Raw genomic sequence first — 24836 nt, 5'->3', positions numbered from 1 at the left:
CAACCCTCCTGTCCCAAATCATTTCTTTTCCCTCTCCCCTGTCTCATATCATTCCATTTCCCTCTCTCCTGTCCCATATCATTCCATTTCCCTCTCTCCTGTCCCATATCATTCTATTTCCATATCTCCTGTCCCATATCATTCCATTTCCATCTCTCCTCCTCTCCTTATCATTCCATTCCCCTCTCTCCTGTCCCAAATTCCATTTCCTCTCTCCTGTCCTATGTTCCATTCCCAACCCTCCTGTCCCAAATAATTTATTTTCCCTCTCCCCTGTCTCATATCATTCCATTTCCCTCTCTCCTGTCCCATATCATTCTATTTCCATCTCTCCTGTCCCATATCATTCCATTTCCATCTCTCCTCCTCTCCTTATCATTCCATTCCCCTCTCTCCTGTCCCAAATTCCATTTCTTCTCTCCTGTCCTATGTTCCATTCCCAACCCTCCTGTCCCAAATAATTTCTTTTCCCTCTCCCCTGTCTCATATCATTCCATTTCCCTCTCTCCTGTCCCATATCATTCTATTTCCATCTCTCCTGTCCCATATCATTCCATTTCCATCTCTCCTCCTCTCCTTATCATTCCATTCCCCTCTCTCCTGTCTCAAATTCCATTTCCTCTCTCCTGCTACTTTTCATTCCATTTCCACATCTCCTGTCCCATATCGTTCTATTTCCCTCTCTCCTTCCCCTTATCATTTCATTTCCATATCTTCTGTTCCACATCGTTCCATTTCCATCTCGCCTGTCCGATATCATTCTATTTCCCTCTATCCTATCACATCATTCCATTTCCAACTCTCCTGTCCCTTATCATTCCATTTCCATTTCCCCTGTCCCATTCCCCTCTTTCCTTTCCCATATTCCATTCCCATCTCTCCTGTCCCAAATCATTTCTTTTCCCTCTCCCCTGTCTCATATCATTCTATTTCCATCTCTCCTGTTCCATATCATTTCATTTCCATCTTTCCTGTCACATATCATTCCATTTCCATCTCCCCTGTCCCATATCATTCCATTCCCCTCTTTGCTGTCCCATATTCCATTCCCATCTCTCCTGTCCCAAATCATTTCTTTTTCCTCTCCGCTGTCCCATATCATTCCATTTTGCTCTCTCCTCTCCAATGTCATTCCATTTCGCTCTCTCCTATTTCACCTCATACCATTAGTTATTCCATCCCTTTTAACCATCTCCTACATGCTAAGTCTCAGTCCTTCTGTTTCTCGCTTTGTTTTGACCACCTCACTGTGGTTTTCACCTCCTTTCCCCATCTCAGCCTTTTCATCTCCACCTTACACCATCTGCTGAATTTATCCATCTATTTGAACCATGTCGTGAGTCCTGTTTGTCCTTCTTTTCCATGTAGTCGTTCCATTGTCTTTGGCCCCTTTCTCCATCTTGTGCTGTTCCACCTCCTCCTGTCAAAGTCTCATCCATTTCCTCCATTTTTGATGTCTTTTCATTTTACATCTCCACTCACACCATCTTCACTTCATTTCTCCTTCATTTCTCACAGCTGTGCCAGATATATAAAAACTAGGAAATACCACCCATTGCTTCGCTGATGCGTATGTGAAAGTGGGGGGGGGGAGAAAAGGAAGGGGAAGGAGGAGAGAGAGAGTGGGGAAAGACGAGAGGAGGGAGGGGGGGCGAGGAGAGGTGGGGGATGCGAGGAGAGGTGGGGGGTCGAGGAAGGGTAGGGGCGGGACGACTGTGAGGTGAGAGGAAGGGAAGGCAGATGTGCGGTAGAGCATTAATTACCACTTGGACACGCCCGGAGACAAACTTCCGTCCGGACATAAACACCGTCCAGACAAGTCCAGTGACAAACTTTTCCCAGATACGTCCAGAAACAAACCCTGTCGAGACAACCACATGATTGGACACACACACACACACACACACACACACACACACACACACACACACACACACACACACACACACACACACACACACACACACACACACATACACACACACACACACACACTTGACTGATATTGGCAACAACCCAAAAACCATGAGTCGCTTTCACTGAAAATCAATGTTGAATTTATAGAGACATTTCAGGGATGTGTTCACAAACATTAATCTTTATAAACATCCGCATGTGATGGGTGGAAAAATAACAATTTGGCTCGGTAATTTAGAAAACATGTTAATACGATAAATGGCTCAGAGATTGGGTGTTATTTCCAAACTTGCTCAGGATGACGGAGGATGAACAACTCGCTCAGGATGATGGAGCATGAACAACTCGCTCAGGATGACGGAGCATGAACAACTCGCTCAGGATGACAGAGCATGAACAACTCCCTCAGGATGACGGAGCATGAACAACTCGCTCAGGATGACGGAGCATAAACAAATCGCTCAGGATGACGGAGCATGAACAACTCGCTCAGGATGACAGAGCATGAACAACTCGCTCAGGATGACGGAGCATAAACAAATCGCTCAGGATGACGGAGCATAAACAAATCGCTCAGGATGACGGAGCAAGAACAACTCGCTCAGGATGACGGAGCACACACAACTCGCTCAGGATGACGGAGCATGAACAACTCGCTCAGGATGATGGAGCATGAACAACTCGCTCAGGATGACGGAGCATAAACAAATCGCTCAGGATGACGGAGCATGAACAACTCGCTCAGGATGACGGAGCATGAACAACTCGCTCAGGATGACGGAGCATAAACAAATCGCTCAGGATGACGGAGCATAAACAAATCGCTCAGGATGACGGAGCATGAACAACTCGCTCAGGATGACGTAGCATGAACAACTCGCTCAGGATGACGGAGCACACACAACTCGCTCAGGATGACGGAGCATGAACAACTCGCTCAGGATGATGGAGCATGAACAACTCGCTCAGGATGACGGAGCATAAACAACTCGCTCAGGATGACGGAGCATGAACAACTCGCTCAGGATGATGGAGCATGAACAACTCGCTCAGGATGACAGAGCATGAACAACTCCCTCAGGATGACGGAGCATGAACAACTCGCTCAGGATGACGGAGCATAAACAAATCGCTCAGGATGACGGAGCATGAACAACTCGCTCAGGATGACAGAGCATGAACAACTCGCTCAGGATGACGGAGCACACACAACTCGCTCAGGATGACGGAGCATGAACAACTCGCTCAGGATGATGGAGCATGAACAACTCGCTCAGGATGACGGAGCATAAACAACTCGCTCAGGATGACGGAGCATGAACAACTCGCTCAGGATGATGGAGCATGAACAACTCGCTCAGGATGACAGAGCATGAACAACTCCCTCAGGATGACGGAGCATGAACAACTCGCTCAGGATGACGGAGCATGAACAACTCGCTCAGGATGACGGAGCATAAACAACTCGCTCAGGATGACGGAGCATGAACAACTCGCTCAGGATGATGGAGCATGAACAACTCGCTCAGGATGACAGAGCATGAACAACTCCCTCAGGATGACGGAGCATGAACAACTCGCTCAGGATGACGGAGCATGAACAACTCACTCAGGATGACGGAGCATGAGCAACTCGCTCAGGATGACGGAGCATGAACAACTCACTCAGGATGACGGAGCAGGAACAACTTGCTCAGGATGACGGAGCAGGAACAACTCGCTCAGGATGACGGAGCATGAACAACTCTCTCAGGATGACGGAGCATGAACAACTCGCTCAGGATGACGGAGCATGAACAACTCGCTCAGGATGACGGAGCATGAACAACTCGCTCAGGATGACGGAGCATGAACAACTCGCTCAGGATGACGGAGCACGAACAACTCGCTCAGGATGACGGAGCACACACAACTCGCTCAGGATGACGGAGCATGAACAACTCGCTCAGGATGACGGAGCATGAACAACTCGCTCAGGATGACGGAGCATGAACAACTCACTCAGGATGACGGAGCATGAACAACTCGCTCAGGATGACGGAGCATGAACAACTCGCTCAGGATGACGGAGCATGAACAACTCGCTCAGGATGACGGAGCATGAACAACTCGCTCAGGATGACGGAGCATGAACAACTCGCTCAGGATGACGGAGCATGAGCAACTCGCTCAGGATGACGGAGCACACATCACTCGATCAGGGTGACGACGGAGCATGAACCACTCGTTCAGGGTGACGAACCACAAAGCACTCGCTCAGGGTAATGGAGCATGAATCACTCACTCAGGGGGACAGAGCATGAACCACTCACTCATTGTGATGGAGCATGAACCACTCCCTCAGGGTGATGGAGCATGAACCACTCGCTCTGGGTGAAGCAGCACGAAACACTCACTCAGGGTGATGGAGCACGATCCACTTGCTAAAGGTGACGGAGCATGAACCACCTGTTCTGAAATGATGTGACGTGCAAAAGCATCCGTAGTGAGTGAACGATTCGGTCAGATGGATGTAGTGCGGTACCACTATCGACTGTAAGGCGTTCAGCAAGTGGCTTAAGCACTCATGCAAGCACTCCAATTGAATGGTTGATAAGGAACGGTTGGCCAGGCTGTCACTTCATATCATAAAGGATCCCTTTAACTTTAAAGCTGGTCTTCACTGCGCAGGCAGTCATTAATGAAATAAAATGAATTTGTTCAAATAATGACTTTATCCACAAAAGAGTTGCAGCTTAATGCAGAACAACTCTGGTGACATTGCAAAGTTCATTCACCCTTGAAATAGTCATTGTAGATAATCCGCTATCTTGCCTGCTCGTCTGTGCATGGTCATGTGGTACATTGGTTTGGGGTACGTGCAAACGTTATTACTTTATTTTAAAACGTATGTTTTTTTTTTTTACTAGATTTGCTTTCATTCCCCATAGAGCACCTCGCACAACCTCCAAAAATATAGACACAGATCTGGCAGACACTCTGGAGAGGCAGTCTCTCTTGGGGATGGGGCGCGAGGTCCAGCAGTGAATGCATCAAATCATGTAGCTCAATTAACTGGTTAATTTTGGCACGTTCCTAAATTATTTTTTCAATCAATATAATTATCCAAACAGAAGAACAAGGTAAGCTTAATGCATTGGAAATTTCACATTTTCTTGTGTATCTATGGAGAAGTAGGGAACATAGCCTTGCTTACTTAAAGTAAATAGGTATATCAGCTTAGTTATGAGACTCGTTATTTCTTTAAATTATTAGATTTCACACCATATTTCGACATTTATTTAGTCCGGACGATAACCGATCCTCAAAACCGAAATAATATTTAGGTGATATACTTTAATTAGTCCGTGAGACAAGATCATGGAAAATCGTATCATACAATGCATGAAATCGCTCCAAGCTACTAATTTGAAAATGATAGTACTTCCAAAAGCGATGTATACAACGATTCATAGCTATGATAAACAGGCATATTTTCAATAATACGAGTGAGGAAAGTGAAAAAAAAAGTTTATCGTTAAGAAATTGTTGTGGCCTGTTCCAAGCCAATGCATGGTTGAGCAGGCCAAAAAACATGGCGGCTTCAGGCCTCAGCGAGGTTACCCAGGAAACACCTTAAGACTGAGAGAGTGAGGTGGCCGAGGATCGCCTGATGATGGATATAATTAAATAAGGCCATTAATTATCTTCAAAAGTGGTGTTTGATTAACACAAACACCCAATTTTCACTCTTGCACTTCCTTGGAGTTTTTAGCCGCGTCGCGTTGCGAACGCTGGCTCGAAGAGAGCTCCGCGTTCTTGTTGTTGTTGTTGTTGTTCTTCTTCTTCTTCTTCTGGTGAAGACAAAACCTTTAGGACGCGGCTCTTGGACACATTTGTCCTTGTTTTTAGCTGCGTCACATTGCGAACGCTGGCTCGAAGAGAGCTCCGCGTTTCTCTTCTTCTTCTTCTTCTTCTTCTTCTTCTTCTTCTTCTTCTTCTTCTTCTTCTTCTTCTTCTTCTTCTTCTTGCTCTTCTTCTTCCTGTGAAGACAAAACCTTTAGGACGCGGCTCTTGGACACATTTGTCCTTGTTTTTAGCCGCGTCACGTTGCGAACCCTGGCTCGAAGAGAGCTCCGCGTTTCTCTTCTTCTTCTTCTTCTTCTTCTTCTTCTTCTTCTTCTTCTTCTTCTTCTTCTTCTTCTTCTTCTTCCTGTGAAGACAAAACCTTTAGGACGCGGCTCTTGGACACATTTGTCCTTGTTTTTAGCCACGTTGCGTTGCGAACGCTGGCTCAAAGAGAGCTCCGCGTTGTTCTTCTTCTTCTTCTTGTTCTTGTTCTTCTTCTTCTGGTGAAGACAAAAGCTTTATGACGTGGCTCTTGGACACATTTGTCCTTGTTTTTAGTGTGCATGCAAAGTTTCAGGCTGCGAGGTTTTATGTTTTTGGAGTTATGGAGGACACACACACACACACACACACACACACACACACACACACACACACACACACACACACACACACACACACACACACACACACACACACACACACACACACACACACACACACACACACACACACACACACACCATCTCGTCCTGTTTTTTTTCCTATGCTCTTCCCACCTCATCCCCTTTCTCCCTCCCTTGTGCCGACGAAGCGACGTGTTTCCGTCACGCTAGGCGGATCCTCACTCAGGCTCGGTGCAAATATCATTGTTCGTGCGTTTACACAGTTCGCTCTCGCCGCGTACGCCATTAGAATCACAAAGCTGGATCTCCAGTGAGGGAATTCCAACGCACAAAGGCTCTTTAATGGTAACGCAGTGGCAAGGTCGGATTTCTTTTTAATTTCCATATGTCAGCCGTGTCCGAGGGCAGCAAATGATGCCGTTTTGACAGCTGGAGTTGTGTTCCCAGGGCTAGTCAAGCAAGCGGTCCAGGTCTTTCAACCCACAAAAGGCGTTAGGCCTACAGGCTTCATGAGAAGGTGCTGTGGATTGGCTTGCATTGAGGCAGGTCTCTTGCAGTATTCGTAAATATAATGTAATGAAAAATTGAAGTGTCTCGAATAATGTTAATAATAATAATAACTATAGAATGGAACCCTCACCCAATCACCCATTTACCCTGACCGCGTGTGTGTCACGCTCTATTTTATTTGTTTAATATACAATTCTATTATACCCTTGGACAAATTGCCCTGAAATTTGCTGTCACAAGCGGTAGGTCAAAGTCACAGAAAAATTTGGAATTCTTAATAATATTGTATAATATTCTTAATAACGGTGCTCTGGGTGATCGAGTTTCGTACATCACGTGCCCCCTGTAGGGAGAGGGGCAAAGCTTGGGTTGGTCTCAAGATTGGCATTCAAGATGAATTATTTGGCGGAAATCAAACCAATTCCATTTAAACTTATCTCCATTCCGTTTGCGAATGGAAAGTCACATACAAAGAGTCCACAGTCGCCAGGGAACTACAGTGAGTGTAAGTCGTCATCACACGATACTGCACAACCTCAAACAAAGGAATTAAGTCCATCATTGCTGTGGTACACTCCTGGATTAATATTTTGCTCCAGATTTAAACACGGTTTACGAAAGTCGAAATAACCCGAGCATGGGAGGTGTTAATTTATTTGGCAAGGTCGGATTTGCATTGCGTAAAGCAATCGAGAATGCCTACACAAGGTAAGCGCTATGTGACATGCCACATGTTTCAATTTACCCGCCGATCACATCACGTGCCCTCTGGTTGAATGGCTTGCATTTGTGGGAACAATCATCGGGGCAGCAGACGGATGGTTACTCTTTGCGAATTATGCGGTTTTGCCGAGTGAGACAAAATCCGTGGCAATGCTCACGATAACAGTCTGGAGGTGCATCTGACGTATAAATGACAAATGTGGTTCTATATTTATTGGTATGCCATCCTGATGAGAGCAAATAAGCTGGAAATGTGCCTCCGTTTGATGTTTAACTGATGATGGCCAAAAATCTTTGTATGTTTGACAGAGTTGCCAGGCCAAGGCCTCTGAGTTAGAGGTGATGCATTGGTGTAGGACTGTGTCGAATGGGGACCAGGGGGTGCTCGTCACACTCCACGTGTTTGGATTTACCCGCTGATCACATGACGTGCCTTCTGGTTGAATTGTTTGCATTGGTGGGAACAATCATCTCGGTGGCAGATGGATGGTTGGACGGTTGCTCTGTGTGGATTATGTAGTTTTCCTGTGAGACAAAATCCACAGCGATGCTGACCATAACAGCCAGGAGGTGCGCCTGCTGTATTATCGACGAATGTGGTCATCATTGGTTAAACATTTATTGGTATGCCATCCTGATAGGGCAAATATGCCTGAAATCTAGATTAGTGGCTCCGTTTGATGTTTATCTGATGTTGACCATATAATCTTGGTCTGTTTGACAAAGTCATCGGGCCAAGACCTCTGTGTTGGAGGTGATGCTTTGGTGTTGGACTGTGTCCAAGGGGGAACAGGAAAGTGCTTATCACATTCCACCTGCTTTGTTTCATGATGTGTATATATGTATATATATATATATATATATATATATATATATATATATATATATATATATATATATATATATATATATAAATATTTTGTTACAGTTCTGGAAACAGACATTTGCACAGCCCCGTGATAATTACCATCGTACTGTACGGGACGCGCATGGTGCACATCTTTATTTGGATCAGCGTGCAGATTTGCAACGGCATCTTACCATCGATCTTCGCTCGCCACCTTGGCTACCAATATCTCCCGCAAACGGCAGAGGTCATCCCGCACCTCCGCCTGATTGCAGCCGCCACAAAGCAGAGGCATGCTGTATGGCCCAGATCGCTCGGGCCGCATGGCGTATGGACGGAATTGGTGCATTGATCAGCCCCAATCGCAGAGTGCCAGGGGTGCCCGAATGGGAATGCGGGGCCGACGCCACCCTCAGCCAGTCGCTGGAGCACGGCCCAGGAGTTTGGTGCAGGGCGATTCATGTCGCAGAGTTCCTTGCAAGACAATTCCACAGCTCAGCCATGTCTCACCGGATGTACAAATGAGACCACTTCCGGCCATAGGGGCCAGGCAGCGCGTGGTCAGGGTCCAATGGGAGCGCATGATTCGGGTGATGATGCATCGCTTCGGGTCATCACCCCCACCCTACACCATGGGGCTTATAAAGGGTGGATCGCGAAGTCATTAAAAAGCTGGGATCTCCACATTCGCTTTCCTCATCTGCCTTTTCATGTGCTGACTCCACCTTCCACCACCAACCCGGCTGACTTCACCTGCTGAAGTACCCGTCTTCTCATCCACTGGCTCCACCCACTGCCCTTTTCGTCTGCTGGCTCCATCCACCACCCTTCTCATCTGTTGGCTCTGCCTTCCATGCCTGTCAACTCCGCCTATTCTCTGGACCGGTGCATGCCCTGAGACCGGCACAGTAACCAAGCAGGAGACCGTGCCAACCCTCGAACTGCGATCGCTCAGCGAAGCCTCCAAGTGTACTGGGTAGCACAGCCAGCTGACCGTGCAAGGTATTGCGAGACCGTTAGCCCTCATCTCCTCTCCTTTCTTCTGATTAACTACTCTTCATCAGGTTGTGTGTGTGTGTGTGTGTGTGTGTGTGTGTGTGTGTGTGTGTGTGTGTGTGTGTGTGTGTGTGTGTGTGTGTGTGTGTGTGTGTGTGTGTGTCATGGTACCTGTCCTTCCTTATTTTAAGAGTGTAGGAGAAATATATCAGGATAATTCTGCTCTGTGTCCGCTTTGTTAAATTGCTTGCTTTCTTTTTGTCACACTCCATGAATTTCTGACTATCCCTGCTTGCATACAACAATAAATCCATTCATTGTGCCACATATTTTTCCTCGCCTGCTAATAAATGCTTGTGTAGAAATGTTCCCAGCTCGTTTTTGTCTTTTCTTTCATTGGTCCAGCATGATCCGTATCCTAGCCTCGCCGGGACTTTATCTCCCAATGATACGTTCTACTAGCCGATACATTCCTTGGCAGTGTCACTCGGCTGCATCTAACCTGGAAAGGTGACCTAGTTCGGACAAGGCATACTGAGGGCGTGTTCCCCGGGAATTAGGTCATGTGATTATTGAGGTAACTGGTTAAACCTTGTACGGAGGACCCTAGGTCACGTGGTTGAGTTATTGGCGTTCATGATCGGTTAGCGACCCGCCACATCAAAAAGTTATCCGTGTGCGACAGTCTGCGATTCCGGAGAGTCTGGTGGGGACCCGAGATAGCTCGCCCACCTCGTTGTCTTCCCGCCCCGACCCTGGGCTGCAACAATGTATATACATATATATATATATATATATATATATATATATATATATATATGTATGAATATTGTTACGGCCACGGGTACCGAGTTTATGATGAGGGGGTTTACTCCCCGTTTGTCATCGGAAGAGCTGGACCTGGAGCCACCGCTCACAATTAACTTCATGGTACAGTGGGTTGTTTTAGAACCACGAAGACCACTCAGTTAACCACGAGTTCCAGTGTCCACCTTCTAATTATGCTGTTTAACTTGAGGTCACATCGTTTCCTGAACGGGAATCACGCCCTCGGAAAAGCACCAATCTTATCTTGATTAGATCTTAATTAGGGTGGTCGAGCGTTTAACTACTGGTGTGTGCCGAATATTATAGGTCAATTTGTTTGGTAATTACCTTCCAGTCTATCTAGGTTCGGACAATGCTGGATCAATGGAAGGAAAGAACAAGCACGGACAGGTTAGAACGTCAACAAAGCAATTTATTAATAAGAAAATAAATTAAAAAAAAAGAACTCTTTATTCCCGTATGGTAAAAATTAGTAAATTCAAATCAATCAAAATAATCTCAAGCAAATAAATAATTAATCAGGCACTGATAGAAAAAGAGACAAAGAACAGATGCTTATCTGTATGCCTTACTTAACAATTAAACACAGACAAGGGTACCCAGCAGATCATTTGGGGGGCGAGGGGGGAGATAAATCATCTCGCTCACCAAATAAAAGTCGTATGTCAAATAAAAACGTCCTGAAATGTGTGAGCATGCCTTGTCCGTTGCCAGGGCCCAGGAACCAGGGACGCCAATAATCAGTTACGCCAAGAGCAGGTCTCGAGCAGAAAGAGCATTAATGGTCCGAACGTCACCCACTGCCAGGAGCAACTAGGAGACACAACCGATGGACAGCTGTTAGGAGGTACTGTGAAGTGCTGAGGCTCTGTGAGGTGCTGTGAGATGCTGAGGCGCTGTGAGGTGCTGTGAGATGTTGAGGCACTGAGGTGCTGTGAGGGGCTGTGAGACGCTGAGGCTGTCACCAATTCACTGGCGCTGACTGATTGGAAAAGCCCTCTGACTGACACCAACTCACTGATGCCAACTGACTCACAAACTGACTCGTTGTCGACTGACCTGCCGAGAACGGACCTCTTGTCCTCTTTTTCTAGGCAGCCCGTATAGGCAGGCGCAGACTCCAGCCAAATCCATCCCACCCCAATTCTGAATTGTTGCCGTGACAACCTTCCTGTCTCGCGATCATTCCTGGCTTACGATGCCATGTTTGTAGTACTGGACAAATGGCAAAAAGCAGCCATTTGTCAGAATTACCGAGCAAAAACGTGAAGCGCTCATAAAACGTCAACAACAATTATCACCTTAATGTTCAGCCTGATTTGAAGAAAGAGCTAGTGAGCGTCCATAGAGCTGCTGAACGGGGTGTCAAACCTCCACAGAAAAAGGCAGGCATCGGCATCGGTGAAAGAAACGGGTGTCAATGTCGATGGAAAAAGGCGGGTTTCAGCGTTGGTGAAAGAAACGGTTGTCGAGCTTCCGTTGTGCTAACGCTATCTCACGTGTGTGAATGTGTCTGTCGTAAAGAGAAAAAGGAGTTTTCCATAAGAGAGGGAATCTATTCTTTGTCCTTCTCAACGCATCACATTTAGAGTCCCACCAGACATGGGGATGGGTCTATCCTGGATATGCATTGAGGGAAATAACTATCTGACGACCTTTATGTTTGTATGCATTCGTCGGATCTGATTCTGAAATCCGTAACAATATATATATATATATATATATATATATATATATATATATATATATATATATATATATATATATATATATACATATATATATATATATATATATATACATATATATATATATACATATATATATATATATATGCGCTGTCATACCCCACTATTAGTGGGGGATAACTTCCTGGAAAATGCCACAAATAGCAGGGCATTTTTTCAATGGAAAAATGGGGGATAGGTTCCCGGCGGTTCATGATTCATGAGAAAAAAAAATCAAAATCCCATGAAAAACCTCCAAAAAGCCCATAAAAAGCCATGAATATGCATGCATAAAAACCATAACAATGCGAAAAAACAAAACCCGCAAATGCGCCCGTGAAAAAACCTATGAATACGCACGCGAAAAACCACGGAAACGCGAAAAAAACACATATAATGTGTGTATAATATGTGTGAAAGCATTAGTCCACGAATGTTGAAGCAGGTCGCATTTTATAAATCGCGAATACACGGGGTCTGCGAACAGCAGGGTCCAACAGTACTTCTATAATAAGAACCATGAGTAATATAATATAAAAGGAGCCATGAGTGCATCTGAGTTCCACCCATTGGTTGACAGTTTGCCTGACTCCACCCACAATTTCTATATTATGGCCACCATGTTGGTACTGACTGCGATTGAGGTGTTGTCAGAATTGCATGTGTAAGTTTACTCACAGTAAAACTGCAACTGTACTTCCGGTTCCGGGTTTGGAGCATCGACAGGTCTCCTTCAGGGCTCTCTGTTGACGATGTCAAAGTTAAGTTTCCGGTCCTTATCTGTCCTGTTTTAACTGTTTGTTTTCTCACTTTCATGTTACTGTGTGTTCCTAGTTCGGTTTTGTTTCAAAATCGTGCTATTTTGTCGACCTTGTCTTACTGGGTGCTTGAGGCCTACCCTTGAGGCTTGAGGCCGACTGGTTCCCCTCGGTGTACGATCGTGTTTTGTTTTTTCTCTCCATTACCTTCAATTTCTATCTTCCCCACTTTCCTAGCATCCCCATCCCTCCCAACTAATCACTCTATTTCAAATCTTAAAAAAATAATTAAATAAAAAACGCGACCTTTCTCCTTCCTCACTCACGACTCTCGATTCTTCTTCTTCTTCTTCTTCTTCTTCTTCTTCTTCTTCTTCTTCTTCTTCTTCTTCTTCTCCTCTTCTTCTTCCTCAATTTTTTTTCGACAACACTTCCATTACCTAATCTGTTGAAAACTCTCTCAAACATTAATAATCATAAAACTATCTCTTAGAATGCTTCATCTTCCTCTTTCACACATGTGGTACTCTTTACTGTATTATAATGCACTCCTCTTCTGCTATTTAAACAGACTGCTCTCAATTCGACCTTTCTTTCATACCTTGCCGAAAAAATCCAAATGTTACAGCGTTTCTTCTCTCCATTCTCTGAATTTGCCTTTATTGCATCCATCAAGAATTGTGTTAAATCACATCTCTGACCTAAAACTTAAAAAAACCCAGTTTGCTATGAATGTTCGCTTTCCATCAACCATTGTTTTTTTCCAACTTCAGTGCCAACTCACCCCTCTCACCCCTCACTCTCAAAAAAAAAACATCCCACTCTTCTCCCTCCAAGCCTCCCTCTCACCTCTCTCAAAAACTCCCCCCTCACCTTTCTCCCACCATTCATCCCCCTCACTCATCCTTCTCAAAGTTGCCTGCCCTCTCATCCACAAAGCTGCCTCCTTCCACTGCCCTCTCACCTCCATCTCTTCACTCCACTTCCTCAAATGCTCAACTGCCTTCTTCCCCCTCTCTTGTCCCCCCCTCTCACCCAGCACCACAGAGCCTTTTCTCCTCCTCATCCGACCCCTCCCCTAGCTATTCTGCAATCCCCCACACTCTTTCAACAACCCTGCTTACCTCCCCGCCTCGTGCCTTGTCCTACCATCCCCCTCCCTCCCCAACCCCTGCACCCAAAGCCTCCTCCACTCCCTCTGCATTAAAAGTGTGTACCTCAAATATCCGGGGTCCGCTCAAACCTTTCATATCTTTCCATACAGGTTGCCAGTGACAAACCAGACATAATTTGCCAAACAGAAACTTTCCTCCCCCAAGACGTGTCTGACTCCCAAGTATCTCTCCCTGGTTACTCCCTCCTCAGGTATGACAGACCTGAGCCTTGTCCTCGTGGAGGAGTTTCTCTCTTCATCAAAGACTCTATTCCTCACTCTCCATGCACTCCCCTCACTCCCCCACACCCCCAAGAATAGCTCTGGCTACGGCTTCCCCTCCACTCCCATGTCATGTTTATATGTGTACTGTACCGTCCACCTCACTATCCGAAAACATGCACAACTTCTATCTTCTCATCCAAACTCTCTCTCTTCCTCATATGTGGCGACTTCAATTGTCATCATGCCAGTTTGCGAGGTGTGGGTACCTCTCTCACCTGTCATGGCAACTCAGCAAAAGCTTTGTGCAACTCATTGGGACTGTCTCAATCGGTCAACTTCCTGACCCGGATCTCAACCAATGGTACTCCATCTCTTCTGGACCTGATTTTGACAAATTTCCCTGACAATATCTGCTGCTCTTCCTCCACTCCAATTGATTCTTCTGACCACGTCCTTGTCAAAGTGGACATCTCTCTGGCTATTATCAGAGAACCACCTCACCGCCATCGAGTCTGGCATTTCACTCAAGCCGACTGGCAGGGTCTCCAAGCAGCCCTCAAACTTAGACTGGTCTCCTATCGCTACTTTCTCCAACATCAACTCATCCTGGGAATTCTTTCAAAGAAACTTGCTCTCCCTCATGCACAGATTTATCCCCTCTCCTCTTCAGTTGTCCGACCCTTCCTCCCGCCCTTGGTTCACTGAAGCTTGTGGTGAGGCAGTTGTCCTGAAACAACTTGCCTTTGCCTCATGGAAAGCAAACCCAACTGAGGGCAATCTCAGTTCCTTCCATAAAGCTCGGAACAAGTGTGTATGTACCCTCAGGAAAGCCAGAAAACGACATCTTTCTCATCTCAAGTCTGAACTCTCAAACCTCTCTCCCTCCTCAAAATCCTGGTGGCATCTAATCAAATCTGTTTCTGGTGTATGTTCCCCCTCCACCCCCTCCCTTACCTCAAATGGCAGCACTGCTGATACCGCACATGAAAAAGCTGAATGCCTAAACTCGGTGTTGCAGCTAAATCTTGTGTCCTAAACCCATCACTTTCTCTACCCACCTTACCCAGTCGCACCCATCTGTCCCTGGACTCTGTTTCCTGTTCTCTTGACAAGGTGGAGAGCTTGCTGTCAAACCTCGACTCAGATTCTGCAACCGGTCCAGATGGCATCAGCCCACGTGTCCTCAAAGCCTGCTCTTCTGCTCTTGCTCACCCTCTCTCTGTTATATTCACCCTCTCATTTGCTCAAGGTCATCTGCCACCTGCTTGGAAATCAGCAAACATCACTGCCCTGCAAAAAAGGTGCAAAAACAGATCCCTGCAACTACAGACCAATCAGCCTTCTCCCAATCATCAGCAAGTTTATGGAATCCATCATCGCTTCAGACATTAAATCCTTCCTCTTCTCCAATGGCTTGATTTCTGATCATCAATTTGGTTTCAGACCAGGTCACTCTACCCTGGATATGCTGCTTCTGCTCTCCCAACAATGGATGGAGGTCCTCAATGCCAGACAGGAAATCCGAGCCGTATCCCTGGACATATCACGTGCTTTTGACACAGTCTTGCACCCTGCCCTGCTCACCAAACTCTCTTCCTATGGTATCCAAGACCATCTCCACTCATGGCTCGCAGACTTCCTCTCCTGTTGCAGTCAATGTGTGGCCCTAAATGGAGTTCTTTCATCCCTTCTTTCTGTCCAGGCTGGTGTTCCTCAAGGTAGCGTTCTGGGCCCTGTTCTTTTTCTGGTTTTCATCAATGATTTCTCCGACTCTCTGGAAAATCCTCGATATCTCTTTGCTGATGACTCCACCCTCTGCCGTACCATCGGTCATCCCTCAGACCGGCAAGCAGCAGCTTATTCGCTCACCGCAGATCTGGATAAAATCACAAACTGGTCCAACACGTGGAACATGTCTTTCAATCCGGACAAATCTCACACTCTCACTATGTCTTTTCGAAAGGACCGTTTAGAACCCCCCCCCCCATCCACTTTCTCAACAATCCTCTGGAAGAAGTCCTCTTTTCAAGCTTCTGGGTCTCACTATCTGCCATGACCTTTCCTGGGAAAGCCACATTTCAAACCTCGCCTCCAAAGCCAGTCGCCGACTGCGAATCCTCCGTCCTGCAAAGTCCTTCCTCGGCCCACCTGAGCTCCTGACCACTTACAAAGCTTTTGTCCGCAGCCTGATGGAGTACTGCTCTCCCCTCTGGGCTGGTGCTCCTGCCTCCCACCTTTCTCGGCTTCACGCTGTAGAAACCAAGGCATTTCACATCATTGGCATCTCCCGCAATGAGGCTGAGTCTTTGGGCTTCTCACTCAATCACCGCAGGTTGGCCGGTGGTCTTTCTGTCTTCTACCGTCTCCTTTCCAGCCTTGCCCCCCCCTGCTCTCTTTGCGATTTGTCCCCACCACATTTCCGCAGGGCGCTCAAGGTCCGCCAACAACCTCCTTCTGGTAAAACTACCAAAATCACGAATCACTGCTCACCTTCACTCTTTCATTGATCTTTTTTTCCCGCCTTTGGAATAAACTCCCTCACTCTATTCTTTCCCATTCTTCCCTCCAGGCTTTCAAAACAGCTGTTCACCACCACCTCTTATCATCCCCCATCGAAATCCTCGATCTTTTCTACCCCCGATAATCCACCTAAGCCCACTTCCTTCAAATTTCCTGCTTTCCTTCCTGAAAGTCCCTGTAATGTCCATCTTCTGTTCCCCATGTTCCCCGTCCCATCCCTCTCCCTTCCACGGATCTCCTAATGTCTCTGTTCCCCACTGTTTTGTCCTTCCCACTCCCTCCCCTCTTGTCTCATGCCCCCTTGATGTGTGTTGTGTGTTAGCTCTCACCCCAACCTCGACAAGGTATACAAAAAAAAAACTGGCCACAGGTGTGTGTGTGTGTGTGTGTGTGTGTGTGTGTGTGTGTGTGTGTGTACATGTGTGCACGTGTGCGTATTGCTGTTGTGGGGGGGGGGGGGGGTGGGTGACGATCATTCTCTGGGTAATGTGCTAGTTTCTTCAATTGTTGCTTCATGATGACTGCTAGTGTTTTAACTTATGTTTGACATGGGGTTTTAAGGTCAAGCACAACACATTTATCAACAAGTGGTACTTCATAATGTAACTATATCTGCACCTGTGGCTCACCTTACCTGCTGTTGTCGATGCCCATGAGGGTCCCTCAATCATAGTGAAGGAATCCACCTCAGATAGTCTTCTCTACTGTCTATCCAATACTTTGTGGTGAATTTCAGACAGAATGACCTTTAATATGACCCTTTTGCAGTTTTTTTTTTACAGCCATTTAATCAAATGAGCGAGGTATGCTCTAATTGGAGCAAATGCCCTCCCCTCCCCTACTACTTTCCAAGAATTAACTTGATGGGCCAGGCTATAGGCCCGAAAGATTGAATGGGGACCATGACCGACTGAATTAATATTTGTCATGTGTCAACACAGCACAAACACATCAATGCATAGGTCTTGCTAAAGTCACAAGCAGAATAAGTCATGATTATTATAATTATGGGGCAAGCAGGATAACTATGCATACTTGCCTCTTACATGTTTCGCTTGGGTTTCAATCTCGGCCTCGCGATAAACTGTCATCCTGGTGTTTCCCACCGGAGGGTCGAGGTATCAACGTGTGTGCACCGTCCATTGAGGAGGTTGAGCTAGAGGCCCCGTGGTTATTAGTAGACGTTTAATACCCCAGGGTGGCTTTTGAAAAGCAGAGGTGAGTTAACGCCGGCACCCTGAACAAATTACAAATTCCTGCACTATCAGTCTTGTATCTTGTATGCTACATCAGAGTGGTGACTCATCCAGGATTTGTTCTGGCCTAGAAACGCTTCTCGAGTAGTCATAGGTCTTGGAGCTTCGTCAAGAGTATAGGACTCTAATTATGACCACCACCACCAAAGGTGGACAGAGGTTATATTTTCACCCCCTGTCTGGGTGTCTGTGAACAGGATATCTTAAAAAGTTGTGGACGGATTCGGACGAAATTTGGTGGACAGTTTGGGTGTGTGGCAAGGATGAATCAGTTCGATTTTGGTGTCGATGCAAATTCAGATCCAAATGTGAAAAATTATATATTTTTAAAGTGATGTTTCACCATTGAGTGATCGGGAAAAAACGATATATAGCACAATATCCCAAAAAGTTGTGGACGGATTCGGACGAAATTGGGTGAATGAGCTGGTTAGGTGACAATAACATGCCGATTAAATTTTAGTACAAGTCCGAATCCAGATGTGGCCTATCATTGGGATACAAAATGTAAACTAATCAGCTTGGTGGGGTATGCACTCGATCGAGTGGCCGTTGTAGTTATTATTGTAATTATGTAATGAATGCTAGAAAAACAACGTTGTTGTTTGGAATCGAACCCAGACTAAGGTGAGTGTTAGTCTCATGGTGAGGATGCTGGACAAGCATCCCAAAGGTTGTGGGCTTATTGAAGGGAACTGTATTAAGATTTTGGATCCTAAGCTGATGGAAATTGATTTTGCTTCAGAAGAACTATGAATTTGCTGTTCTATTATCAGTTAGAAACCCAAGTGGCTCATTAATACCCTTCAGAGAGGAGGTAATCATCTGGATCTGGTCTATAATTATACTCGTATATGGTATTGCTCAACGGTTTGTCCTCAACTCCTGGAGACAATGGACACAGGGACGATTGGCTGGTGTTTATTTTGCAGATTCATCTTGTAGAAATAGTGCAGTTTCCTTTCCATGGAGAAAAAACTGTTAATCTCCGTTTCCATTATTGATGCAATTTCATTCATTTTCTTTTTCGGTTTTCATTGCCATTCCCTTCCAGAACTTTCTATTTTCATATATATATATATATATATATATATATATATATATATATATATATATATATATATATATATATATATATATATATATATATATATATATATATCTCTTCTTCTTCTTCTTTCGCTGCTCCCTTTAGGGGTCGCCACAGCAGATCATCCGTATGATCCGCATAGTGATTTGGCACATGTTTTACGCCGGATGCCCTTCCTGACACAACCCTGGTCGCCTCTAACGACACAGGGATATGGTACACCTATTTTAACCGGGGTATACACCGGCCCAGTACACTGGTACTCATTTCGCCGACCTCGGAAGGATGACAGGCTGAGTCAACCCCCTGGTGTATTAATTCAGTGGCCCAACGGGGCTTGAACTCAGGACCTTTTGGATCCCAAGCCGCTGCCCTAACCACTGCACCAACACCAGGCTCTTATATATGTATGTATATATATATATATATATATGTATATGTATGTATGTATATATGTATATGTATGTATGTATATATGTATATATATATATATATATATATATATATATATATATATATATATATATATATATATATATCACATTCACGTTCCACATAACCAAGTACTCCTGTCTGATTTATTCTCCTACTGTTTTCTAATTCGCTCTCTTAGGAGGTACTCGTGTGTATGTCACAAATCAATAAGGAACGATTTTGAATTATTTGAAATCCTATTCATCACCTTGAAAATCTCTATAAGGTCCAGACGTAATCTCCTCCATTCTACTGGATCACCTGCCACACTTAATCTTGCCTCCAACACACACTGGACCAAAACCGTCCAAGATGGTCCACACTAAACCAACTATATTACACGGTGATGAAGAGCAAGCTTACCTCGGCTATTGCTATGTCCTGAGCTGTGCTGCTCTTGAATGCATCCGAAGTGTACTTGCATTGTACACTGTTGCTTTCTATGTTTGAATCAAGCATCTTAATCCAAGGCACTCACTTTTTGTACTCCACTGTAAATTTTCCTCTTTGCATAAAGTAATCCCTTTTGCAGTTAGGCTCCCTAATTCTTCACATACTATTAATTTCTGAACATGAAATCTCATTTTCCACCTCCTGAAACTGTTCCCTACAGGAATCTGATCTGCTAATTTCATGTGCTCCTGGTTTTACTCCCTTTACCTTACACTTTCTAGTCATGTAAGCATCCACATCATTGTGCATTGTCTGTGGCTCATCGAAAGGCTTTATATACATTGAAATTTTAAACCATCATGACGTTATGACACAACAAGTTCCTGTTTCTTTCACCATCTGAGGGATGGTTGCCCAAGACAGGATGTTGCAATTTTTCTTTAATTGCTGCAATTAGAAAAAAAAATTAAAGCATTAAAACTTAAAAAGTCACTATCTTTTTATCCGCCGACCCTCCGCCAAGGTCGGAGACTGGGGAAATTAAAATGAACTCCGTCCGAGCAAATGCCAAACGTGGATGTCACCGAAACTCCAAAATCAACATGTGGTGGAAATAACGCTACATATGGTGGTAACCGGTATTACAAATCATCTTCCTTCATCTTATGATAATGAGAATGATTTGTTGTGATCAATAAAATTTCCTTCAAAAATGATAAAGATTATAAAATGCATTTCCAAGAATGTGCCACAGAAAGGTACTTCCACCCTCGAATGGGAGTGACGCAAGTTGATCAAATCAACAAACCTCGGTTAAAAACATATCCCGTGATTCTTTCTCATGTAATTGTTTTAAAAATTGCAATTCTTGAACTGCATTTGCGTTTTATAAACCTCAGTATAACATTAAACAAACAAACAAAAAATCAAAATCCTCAACAGTTTTCAACAAGGAAATCCTGGAATCAGACATTTTGTTCCTTAAATGTTGTGGTGTTGTCAGTTTCAGGTTTGTTCTCTTGAGTCAATTTGACCATCGGCCAGACTAATGTAAACTGTGAGATAGACACGAGTGTCCCAGGTAAGGCAGATCATGGCTGATAGTTTAGCAAAAGGAAGTTAGAAGATTAGCTGAATCATCTGTTTGAAATGATCAAACACATTGGATTATCAAGAGGAATCAAAGGGCAATTAAAATTTGACCCTTCAACTTCAGTACTACCTTGGATACAATTGGTGAACAACATATTTATTTTTGTTATGATTGACTTGTGGAATAGAAATAAAGATTAAATATCAACATGTGAAGCTGTCGTAAAATATATATCAATGAAAATTATAAAACACAAACACACACGCAAACACACACATACGCGAACCAAACTTGATTGAGGGACATCATTACAATGATGATGCCAGTCAGCTCGCACGATGGCTGACCAATCTTTTCGGATCAAGTGGAGCACCCATTACAATAAGATGGATAAAACGATCACTTTTGGTTGCAGACCCTTGCACTTCCTCAACAGCGGCAGTTACCCCATCTGCCCGAGAGCAGAAGCTATATGCACACTTTTGGCAAGCAGTTGGGTAGCCGTCATTCTTCTAACATCTAGCAGCATGCCTTGCATAGCCTCTCCCTTCCTGCATCTGTGTAAACATCGCCATACCTTGTTTGTAGTCAGTCCCACATACGGTCCTCTCTTGTGCAAGGTCATACCACCTGCCTTCTCCAATGGCAAAACATTTAAGATCTTCTCACACTCTGTCCCGCTCTTGCTAACCCCCCCTCCTACCCCCTACCCACCCCCCCCACCCACACTCTTGTCCGAATTTAAGGCCATGTGCTGGGTATGGTGGCAGAAGCCATCTAAACGGACCTCATTATTGCAGCCATGATTGATAAAACATACTTTCCCAAGAGTCATGCATGCCAACTCTCTTTCTTGACTCAATAGTCGTTATTCTTTTCTTCTCTCTATCTCACTCACATTTCACTCAAAACTCACATTTCACTCTATCTCACTCAAAACACTCACTCACACACACACACAACGTTTTTGTCTCCCGCCTCTCAGACGAGGTCGGAGATAACATTAAAATGAGCTCCGTCCGACCGACCGATTATATCTGTCCATATACTTTTGTGTAGGCGATATTTCAAAACCGTTGAACATTTAGCTTTCATATTACACATATATATTCCTCATACCACCCAAAAGCAGGGGACTGAGGGTATCAGTTCCTTTTTTCATCAAAATCTGTTCCTCAAAATAATTACAATCACTTATTGAACTGTAATGGCTATTCATAATGCCTTAGATTGCTACTTCGTTTATATCCAAAATTCTGAAATAGTTATACATCTAAAGTAATACCATCAGGAAATTGTAGCTCACTGCCTTTCTGTCTGGATCATCAGGTGGGCTCCATCCACGTTTAGACACTTTCACCTTGGAAAATTATTTACTTATGAAACTAATGATACAGAAAAAGGCAAATACCGATCATCCACCGTTGTTTTATGCTAGTTGTGATCATTATTGGGACAACAAAGGGGAGATTCGGGGTATATCAAGCAGCAAGATATAAAACACCATCTGCCTGCCTGTTTGCCCGATTCACCTCTACCTGTATTTTCTCCTATCTCTTGTCAATGAATCCCCTATCCTTGCTATCATCATCTTTCCTGGTCAACTGTTCTTTGAATGAAGGGATCACTAAGAAAAAGATATTTGGCTTATCTCAGTTCAAGCTCTATTTCTTTATATTCAAACTCTGTTCCATCAATGCACTCTCGAACATCATCTCAAATATATTTACATCTCCACTGTGAATCCCTTAATACGAGATATCTTAACCTCACATCATCTTCTCCTCTCTCATGTAAATATATTTGTTTTTATTATCAAATAATCTTTCAAAACTAACACCTAATGACTTTAGAATCATTCTAGTTTGTCCATTTGAAGCAATTAATTATTCAGCTATATCCTTTTTGTAATAAAGTGAGCATCCTCTAGGTCTAGATTATACCCAAAGCAGACTTATAAACAAGTAGAGGTACATTCAAAGTACACCACCCCATGCCAAATAAATAAATAACAAATCATCCAGCACACGACATTGCTGCCGTGCGTCACGTGCAGATGTAATTGGGAAGGAGTGGTGTCCAATAATTGATTGATTAAATGCTTAATTGCATAATTGAAATAAATAAATGATAATCGTAAAATAATAATTTTTTTAATCCATTGGCCAATAGCATACCAAAACCACTGTTTCATCCAAATCTGTAACTTTTTGGAAATTAAGTAATTCATCGTAAAATGATTTCTCGAATAATTGATCAATCAATAAATCAAAAATACCCTTTATAGTCAAATTACTTGTTCACTGTCATGTCCAAATATCAGCTTCCGAGCTCAAAGGGGTCTGAGATATTTCCAAGATGAGAAAGAAAATAAATAAATCAATAATATGAAATAAATAAATTGATTCACCAAAAAATAAAAATAAGTTTTTGCCAAAGCACATCTTCACTTTTGTCGCCAAATTTCAGCTTCCTAGCTCAAAGGATGGGTGAGATATCGCCCGGACAAACAAACAAACAAGCAAACAAGCCGGTAGGCGACATGGGTGGTCACGATATAATTGCATACTAGTCATACAGTTTTTGACGGATCGGGCTGAAATTTTTTCACAAAGAGGTTGATTATAGTGCGCATAAAAGGGCAGAAGCCGATTTTTGATTTTCGAAAAAAAAAAATACAAAAATATTCTTCGGATTTTTTCAAAAATTTCAAAGTCCCGTTGCTAGGCAACGGTAGCATCCATAGCAACGGTGCTCAAAAGCATACAACTAGATCCTGGTATGAACCTACTTGTCAAGTTTCATCAAAATCGGTTGACTCCTCTGGCCTCCAGAGCTGTCCATTACATATATACAGACAGACGGAAAACCTGAGAATAACGGTAGTCTAGCGACCACCCAACAAACAAACAAACGGAATGAAAACTGAGTCCTCCCTTCCTTCGGCGCCTGGCGATGGTGTCAGGCATCGCTGGGATATGAAATTGGGAAGGAGCGGTGTACAAAAAGAAAACAAACAAACAAATAAATGAAAAATCACTCATGGAGCGACACTTGGCAAAAAGGGCACAAAGTAGAAAGGCACTCAGTAGAGCACATACCTCTGCCAGATTGAACAGTTCACGTTTTGTATCCCACTGATGGGTTAGATCCGAACCGAAAACGTCATGCTTGCCTGCATATTGAATTGAGAAGGAGCGGTGAAGTATTAACTCTGATTTAAACAAAATGCCTCTAGTTTCCTGATGAACTCTAGTGCCTTGCTTATGCCTGAGAAAAGGTGATTTTTCCATACCAGCATAAGACTGAGTTTCATCCGAGCTCGGGGTCCACACTACCAAGAAGTTAATGTGAAAAAGACTTCATTCCATTGTCTCTGTATTTACGTAACTAGCACAGTACCAGCCATTTGGGTGATCTTGTTCCAAGCATGCAACTCGTTCTTCTGGCACATACAGTACCTCTATTTGGGTAGTGTATAAGCAACTGACAGCTCTGTATTGGCAAAAAAATAAATAACATGGGTTACATGCATGAAGCAAAAAAACATACCTATGTACTGCTTATAATTCAAAACACCTCACTGCACTGGAAAACGTGGGGACAGGAATACTGGACTGTAAACGTGTAATACCGTCCCCCACCTGGAGACGGTGCTACACGATACACATTTACATAGCGAATTTGTATCCCTCCCCATTCCCCCCCTCCCCTAGACCATCGGCAAAGATATAACCACCCCTATACATTATTTGTGGTAATTCTGATCCTATGCAGCAAGTCTGGATGTAATTGGCCCAGAACCGTGGGAGGAGTAGTGCGACAAACACACAAACACCGCTCCGTGAATTCTAGTAATGATTAACAGATTG

General features: G+C 44.2%; 1 long non-coding RNA gene across 1 annotated transcript in view; it reads right to left on the bottom strand.

The window, feature by feature from the left end:
• The window catches only part of LOC147021473 (uncharacterized), a 53582-nt gene extending 31979 nt beyond the window's left edge, over positions 1 to 21603 (bottom strand). The window contains exons 1-2 of the long non-coding RNA XR_015060805.1: positions 21542 to 21603; positions 10924 to 11088 (exon numbers count right to left, since the gene is read on the bottom strand). This is a non-coding gene — a long non-coding RNA (uncharacterized LOC147021473). The remainder of the gene's footprint in view (positions 1 to 10923; positions 11089 to 21541) is intronic.
• Positions 21604 to 24836: the final 3233 nt, after the last annotated feature.

The sequence above is a fragment of the Eptatretus burgeri genome, chromosome 8 (assembly GCF_056783735.1).
Source record: "Eptatretus burgeri isolate ZD-2024b chromosome 8, Ebu_testis_v1, whole genome shotgun sequence".
NCBI lineage: Eukaryota > Metazoa > Chordata > Myxini > Myxiniformes > Myxinidae > Eptatretus > Eptatretus burgeri.
This window is presented reverse-complemented; position numbering and strand designations above follow the sequence as displayed.